Raw genomic sequence first — 8,874 nt, forward strand, 5'->3', positions numbered from 1 at the left:
AACTAAATGTGCTTAATTCCCAGTTTCTTCCTTTACAAAATAAAAATAATTGTGGCTACCACGTTGTTGACATCTGCTGCATTAAAGACGCTTCGGATAGTCGTTACTTCTTTTAATCGCAACAAATGGTAAAATGAGTATTGCCCTCTTTTTACTCAGGAAACAGGCCCAGAGAGATGAGGCAACTTGAGCCTCATTGTCCAAAAACTATGAGGATCATTTAACATAAGCATGGTGCCCAGTGTTAATTAGATCAACAGCTTGCTTTTGCTCCTGTTTTTATTCTAAAATTGCTACAAAGAGTATCAAGAGCGTGCATGGATTTCACCTTCAAACATGCAGTTTCTATCTTGATCCTGTCATTTACTAACTTTGCAACCTTGTGCTAGTTACTTAACTTCTCCAAGACTCCATTTTCCATCAATAAAGCAGGAGTAATTCCTACTTTATAGGGATGTTGTGTGACTTAAGTGAAACAACATTATGTAAAGTTTCCAGGTATATGCCATGTGTTCAATAGCCGTTCTCTTTAACATCATTGTTTTTTGAAATACTTTTATTTATTCCTTATATTTGGGTGAGCTGGATCTTCCTTGTTGCTTGGGCTTTTCTCTAGTTGAGGCCAGTGGGGACTACTCTATTGCAGGGCCTGGGCTTCCCTTTGCGGTGGCTTCTCTTACTGTGGGGCCCGCGCTTTAGGGCCTGCGGGCTTCAGCACAGGCTTAGTTGCTCTGCAGCATGGGGAATCTTCGGAGCAGAGATCAAAGCTGTGTCTCCTGCATTGGCAGGTGGATTCTTAGCCACTGGACCACCAGGGAAGGCCCTCATTATTGCTTTTAATATGAAAAAGAAGATAAAGAAGGAGAAAAAGGTGAAGAAATTCTTGCCAGATACTTTCCATTGTGTTTTTGTTTCCAGACAAATCCATTTTTCTCAAGTTATTTCTAATTAATATTTGATTATTAATAGGTCTTCAATATGAAGAAAAGAGAAAGGCAGAACAGGTCCCACTAAATCTCTTTGATTAATAGTTTTAAGCTTTTTGAAAGTGTAAAATGAAAAAAAATGTTTACCTATTCCTAATTATTCATTGTTCAAACAATATTTTGTTTTATCCAAAAGCTCTAACTACATATTGTAAATCATATCACTATTATGATTGTCTTCTGGCTTTTCTCCCTTTAAATCTAGTCATGCTTTCATTTGAATTCAGATAGCTTTCTTCATCTCAAAAGTGAAAATGAAAAAAAATTATGTAAAATATTTTCCTGTTTAATAGTTTGTGATTAAAACTTCATGATAAAAACTTTTATCATAAAAGTTTATGATTAAAAAAACTATTTAAAAAACACCTTAACATAAGGGGGCGGGGATCGAGTCAGTAGTATAGCTGATACCACTCCTCCAGTGAGAGGCAGTGTGGAATCTGCTGTTCATGCTCGAGGAGAAGGTTCTGTGTGTGTTTGTGTGTGTAGATGTGAACAGGATGCCAGTGGGCTATTATTGTTTTCACCTTTCTTTTCATGTAGGAAACACACCATGTTCCCCTTGGCTAGAAAACAGACCCTTTCTCCTAAGAGGAAGGTTAGTTAGCTCACCAGAGGACCTGTGTTCAGGGCACGACTGGCCCGGAACAGCATGTGACGTGCTGGGGCCCTGAATGAGAAGAGGGCGCGGACACCGCGATCCACCCCTGACCTCCGAAGGACCGAAGATTCCAGCAGATCGTGGTTTGATTCCTGTTCATTATCTTTTCTAAAATTTGTCTTCCTTTGCAAAACCAGGATAATACCACCGATCCCACGGGATTGCTGGAAGGGTGAAATAAAATGGAATGAGCCCACCTGTCACAGGCAGAATCTGTTAAACCTGAACCTTTTCCTCCTCCTCTCCCTATTCACTTGCACCATGCCTTCTTGCTGTTTCCAAGCTCTGGGACCAGTGCTCCTCAGGCTTTTGGTAGATTTGGATCAGATGTGTGCTTGCACGGGCATATGAGTGTGTGTGGTTTTAATCCATTGAAGACTGGCACTTTGGCAAAAGACAATAAAAATGAATTTTTAAAAACATACAAAGCAGAAGCCCCAATTTTTTACTGTTTGGTGAATGGACAGAAAACTGTCAAATTGCTATAAACATTTCTAAACGATTTCTCTCAATATCTGTGAGTCTCAGTGTCTCTCCATATAGGTAAGGGTTATCAGCTGGCACACCATGCTTTGAATAGTTCTGGAAAAGGGGTGAACAGCAGTGTGAGAAGATGAATAAAGTCTGTGAAAAAATACTGTCGACTATAAACTTAATAGCATGTTAGCTATCATTCCTGTTTGGAGAAGGAAATGGCAACCCACCCCAGTATTCTTGCCTGGAGAATTCCAAGGACAGAGGAGCCTGGCAGGCTACAGTCCATGGGGTTGCAAAAGAGTCGGACAGGATGGAGCGACTAACACACACACACACACACACACACATACACACACACCATTACTGCTATTGCCTCTTCATATACAACTGTATTATTGCCTCTTGATCTTAAAGATGAACTGAAATCCCACCTTCTTGGTGCCATGTTCCTGCACTCCCCCAGGTGGCTTGTTGTTTCTGTCTACACATTCTCATGGTATACGAAGATGTACATTACTATTAACCATTAATACAAGTCTAGAGCCTCCAGCTGCCACAATTTTTATTCTCTTTCTGGGAATGGAAGTAGATTGATGGCTTCACAATATCCTGTCCAGATCTTTCTGTTGATCCTTTAAAGAAGGGAACTTGTTTTTAAAAATTAAATGTAAAAATAGAAGAAAAATAAATTTTGATGTGTTCATCATTCACACTAGTTTCAATATTTTTGCCACTTTTTTCTACTGATAGAAATAAAACATTACCAATAAATTTGAGGTCCTCCTGTCTCAGCCCAGCTCATCCCCGAGTTCTTGACCTTGTGTCAGAAAGACTCAACCTTGGGATATGCTGCCACCGCGTGGTTTTCCTTTGCAACTACACTAAAGGACACCAGACCACTGACCTAATCAAATCCCTCAGGATTACACACTGGAAGTGACAACTAGATTCAAGGGAGACTACACCTGATAGACAGAGTGCCTGATGAACTATGCACGGAGGTTCGTGACACTGTACAGGAGGCAGGGACCAAGACCATCCCCAATAAAAAGAAACGCAAAAAGGCAAAACGGTTGTCTGAGGAGGCCTTACAAACAGCTGAGAAAAGGCAAAGGAGAAAAGGAAAGATATACCCATCTGAATGCAGAGTTCCAAAGAATAGCAGGGAGAGACAAGAAAGCCTTCCTCAGTGATCAGTGCAAAGAAATAGAGGGAAACAAAAGAATGGGAAAGACTAGAGATCTCTTCAAGAAAATTAGAGATACCAAGGGAACATTTCATGCAAAGATGAGCTCGATAAAGGACAGAAATGGTATGGACCTAACAGAATCAGAAGATATTAAGAAAAGGTGGCAAGAATACACAGAAGAACTGTACAAAAAAGATCTTCATGACACAGATAATCATGATGGTGTAATCACTCACCTAGAGCCAGACATCCTGGAGTGTGAAGTCAAGTGGGCCTTAGGAAGCATCACTATGAACAAAGCTAATGGAGGTGATGGAATTCCAGCTGAGCTATTTCAAATCCTAAAAGATGATGCCGTGAAAGTGCTGCACCCAATATGCCAGCAAATTTGGAAAACTCAGCAGTGGCCCCAGGACAAGAAAAGGTCAGTTTTCATTCCAATCCCAAAGAAAGGCAATGCCAAAGATGCTCAAACTACTGCACAATTGCACTCATCTTACATGCTAGTAAACTGATGCTCAAAATTCTCCAAGCCAGCCTTCAACAGTACATGAACCATTAACTTCCAAATGTTCAAGCTGGATTCAGAGGAACCAGAGATCAAATTGCCAACATCCACCAGATTATCAAAAAAGAGAGAGAGTTCCAGAAAAACATCTACTTTTGCTTTATTGACTATGCCAAAACCTTTGACTGTGTGGATTACAACAAACTGGAAAATTCTTAAAGAGATGGGAATACCAGACCACCTGACCTACCTCCTGAGAAACCTATATGCAGCTCAAGAAGCAACATTTAGAATTGGACATGGAACAACAGACTGGTTCCAAATAGGAAAAGGAGTACTTCAAGGCTGTATATTGTCACCCTGCTTGTTTAACTTATATGCAGATTGCATCATGAGAAACACTAGGCTGGATGAAGCTCTAGCTGGAATCAAGATTGCCAGGAGAAATATCAGTAATAACCTCAGATATGCAGATGACGCCACCCTTATGGCAGAAAGTGAAGAAGAACTAAAGAGCCTCTTGATGAAAGTGAAAGAGGAGAATAAAAAGTTGGCTTAAAACTCAACATTCAGAGAACTAAGATCATGGCATCGGGTCCCATCACTTCATGGCAAATAGATGGGGAAACAATGGAAACAGTAGATGACTATTTTTCTGGGCTCCAAAATCATTGCAGATGGTGATTGCAGGCATGAAATTAAAAGACTCTTACTCCTTGGAAGAAAAGCTATGACCAACCTAGACAGCATATTAAAAAGCAGAGACATTACTTTGCCAACAAACGTCCATCGTTTGTTGGCAAAAAGCTATGGTTTTTCCAGTAGTCATGTATGGATGTGAGAGTTGGACTATAAAGAAAGCTGAGCACTGAAAAATTGATGCTTCTGAACTGTGGTGTTGGAGAAGACTCTTGAGAGTCCCTTGGGCTGCAAGGAGATCCAACCAGTCCATTCTGAAGGAGATCAGTCCTGCATATTCATTGGAAGTGAAGAAGAAAAGTTAAAATTTTACCTCCTTCTGCCTCTATAACTCACCTTCCCCTTGCAAAGTCTGGATCACGTAGGTCATGTAGTCTCAGAAAGTGGGGACTTGCAATACTAGAAACTGGAGTTTCTCTCACTCACCCTTGTCCTGCTCTTTGCAATCACCCAGCCCCTGCAAACCTGCTTAATCGTGCCTGTCCAGGCCAGGCATTCCCCTCCCCACCTTGACCACTGTTCCCAGGCGCACAAAACCTCTCAGTTTAAACCAGCCTATTAACAGCTAGTGTTGCCCACTACAGTCTGTCTATAAAAACTCTGTAATCCCTTTGTTCGGGGCTCAGAGCTTAGAGTGTTAACTCCTCTGGGCCCACCGGTGTAATAAACCTGAGTTCTCCAACTCTCCGAGTGTGGTGCTTGGTTTCTTGAGCACTGGTTTCTGCAACAGAAGGACTGGTACTGAAGCTGAAACTACAATAGTTTGGCCAGCTGATGCGAAGAACTGACTCATCGGAAAAAACCCTGATGTTGGGAAAGATTGAAGTCAGGAGGAGAAGGGAACGACAGAGGATGAGATGGTTGGACGGCATCACCGACTCAGTGGACATGAGTTTGAGTAAGCCCTGGAGGTTGGTGATGGACAGGGAGGCCTGGTGTACTGCAGTCCATGGGGTCGCAGAGAGTCAGACAAAACTGACTGACTGAACTGAACTGTAGTGAAATGATACTGGGTCTCTGCAGGAAAAGGGCCACTCAAGAAAGCCTTTGGGAAACTTGGGTGGGGGTGGGGGTGGCGGTGGTTTGTCTCCTTATTGGGCATGTTCTTGGCTTTTGGTGAGCATGGACTAGGGAAGCTAAGTATTCCCGTTTTCTTGAGACAACACCTCACCATTAGGGAAATTCTACTTTTAATTTTTTAAGGAAACTCCATATTGTTTTCCATAGGGGCTGCACCAATTTACATTCCCACCAACAACACAGGAGGTTTCCTTTTCAAGGATGCATATTTTAATCCCTATGACAATTACTTTAGAAATGCAAAGAGAAAGGGCTAAAATATCACTGGATAAATTATAATTAAATTCGTTTTTAAAGATTTCAAGAAATCCACAGGACAGAAAAGGAAGGAAAGAGTTAAAAGAGGTGGAACATGGTGATCACAGCTGGCCCATAAAATACGTCTCCATAAAATTAAAATGACTGAAATCACATAGAGTATGTTCTCCATGTATAAGCCATACCATACAACATTAAAAATGAATAAATACCTGGAAAATCACATATACAAATACAGTGGGGAATACAATGCACTCCTAAATAATTCTTGGATCAAAGAAGTAATCACAAAGAAAATCAGAAAATATTTTGAACTGTGTGATAATGAAAGTTAACTTTTCAAAATGTGTACAATACTGAAGCTAAAGCAGAGCTTTGAGAAAAATTTATAGTTTTAAGTGTGTATATTAGTAAAGGAGTCCTAAAATCAATGATAAGAAAATAGAAAAAGAAGAGTAAAGCAAACCCCAAGTAATTAGAAGTTAATACTAAATAAATATTTCTTGTCCTTTTTCCAGTGGGCATAAGGAAACTTTGGGGGGTACTAAGAATGTTCTGTGCATTTTGATTGTGGTGGTGGTTTCACCGGTGTGTAAATTTGTCAAATCGTTAATTTATACACTTTAAATGGATGCAATTTATTTTACTTAAATTATATATCAATAAAGTGAATTTCCCTGGAGAAGGCAATGGCAAACCACCCCAGTATCCTTGCCTGGAAAATCCCATGGGCCGAGGAGCCTGGTGGGCTGCAGTCCATGGGGTCGCAAAGAGTCGGCTCGACTGAGCGACTAACAGAAAGTTGATCTAAAAACAAAAAAGGCCTGAGGCAGGGTGCGTCCTCTAAATTTAGGAAACAGCAGGGCACCTGGGTGAGGGGGGTGGTGTGGAGATTGCATAGGGTCTTATGAGCCTTGAGAAGGACTTTAGGCTGTGGACATAAGTTAAGATCGCGAAGACAAAAGCATTACTTACCACCCTGTTCTGTATGGGTTAAATCATAACCCACTGTGGTTGACGATGGCCAGGGCAACCTGAAAGGAATTCAGGATAAAAAACTCAAGGAGGCAATCTACGCTTTGGATGAGCAGGCCCTTAGATAGTCAGATGCATATCTCAGAAGAATTTCAGTGACCCTAGACTTTTGCGTCTTCCCAGACATAGAAAAGCACTAAGATCATTAACCTGATACTCCTTTGTGTTCTCTGTGATCAGTAGAAGGCTTCTAACAAGATGTATGCAAAACTGTAGACTTCCTTAATGGCTCAGAATCTGCCTGCCAGTGCAGGAGACGTGGGTTCGATTCCTGGGCTGGGAAGACTCCCTGGAGAAGAGAATGGCTTACCCACTCAACTATTCTTTCCTGGAGAATTCCATGGACAGAGGAGCTCGGCAGCTACGGTCCACAAGGTCACAAAGAGTCAGACACGACTGAGCAACTAACGCTAACATTAACTATGCCTGAATGCACGTATTTCCTAGCCAAAAACCAGATATAAACTGGCTTCTCCCCTACCTCCTTTATGTTGAGTGATTAACTCCCAGGCCCTAGTCTTCATAAAGACCCTGATGAAACTAAAATTCACAACTCCACACTGTGTATTTTTAAATTACCAGATTTTTTTTTTTTTATTATTTACTTTAATTTTATTTAGATAGCATCACCGACTCAATGGACATGAATTTGAGCAAACTCCTGGAGACAGTGAAGGACAGGGGAGCCTGGCATGCTGTAGCCTACGGGGTCCCAAAGAGTCGGATATGAATTAGCACTGAACAACAATGAAAAGACATTCTGAAAGAGATCAGAATCCATTATTGATCAGATTATTGCAAGGATGAAGTTGGTGAAGTAAAGTGAAAGTTGCTCAGTCGTGTGCGACTCTGTGATGCCATGGGCTATACAGTCCATGGAATTCTCCAGGCCAGAATACTGGCGTGCGTAGCCTTTCCCTCCTCCAGGATAGTAGAAGATAATGTATATGAGATACACAGCTGAGTGCTTGACTCAGTAAATATTTAATAAATATTTATTCTCTTTTCTAAAGCAAAGGAGAAGAAAATGGCAAATCAGACTGCACTGTGTGACGTGAAACAGTACCTCTATCTAGTGGGGAAATTTTTAACTGCCTACCTAAAAAGTTTAATTAATAAAAGATGTGAGGTTAAACACCTAAGCTACTGTAGCTCCCACAGAATGAAATAAATCTTCTATGAATAATAACTTCCTTATCTGAGTGATTTTTAAGTAAATAGAAGCTAAAGTGCTTTGCGAGACATTGCTTTACTCTGTTTCTCGTACCACGTGCAACTCTTTCCTCCAGGGAGGCATATCTGGAAAGGCTTCAGCCTCCAATATTTGGCGAGGTTTCATCTTCAGTCGGGAGAAGGAAACGGCAACCCACTCCAGTGTTCTTGCCTGGAGAATCCCAGGGACGGAGGAGCCTGGTGGGCTGCCGTCTATGGGGTCGCACAGAGTTGGACACGACTTAGCAGCAGCAGCGGCATCTTCAGTCGAATTTTCAGTTGCACATCCCACTCTCGCTGGGTGATCTTGTTATCAAACCGAACTGCTCGCCTGACGTGCAGAAAAGCCAATCCAGTGGCACCAGGCCGTGGTGAAGGAAGGCGAAATGGAGCAGGACCCTGTGGAGCTCCTGGGCAGGGAGGCCTTTCCAACAGGTGCTGACTGGGGATGGGAGCGGATGGAGACGAGAGAACAGCCAAGAAGCAACAGCGCAGCCCTGGGGCAGAGTCCCGGTTCCGCCGCAAGGGATCACCGAATCTCTGGGCTCTTTTACAGAACCGAAACGCCCAAGCAATGGAAGATGTTCGCGTTCTTCACCCCGGAGAAGGCCGCGTCTGCTGTCCTCAAGAGGCGCATCGGGAGCCCACCTGAGGCCAGAGCTGAGCAGTGTGGGCTGAGGGGCCTGGGGCCCGTCCACGGGTCACTCAGAGTCCGGCCCGGCTGAGCGGCAGCGCGCACGCGGGGAAGGTTAGGTCGGCGAGAGTCGCT

The sequence above is a fragment of the Bison bison genome, unplaced genomic scaffold, assembly GCF_000754665.1.
Source record: "Bison bison bison isolate TAMUID 2011002044 unplaced genomic scaffold, Bison_UMD1.0 scf7180017864233, whole genome shotgun sequence".
Classification (NCBI taxonomy): domain Eukaryota; kingdom Metazoa; phylum Chordata; class Mammalia; order Artiodactyla; family Bovidae; genus Bison; species Bison bison.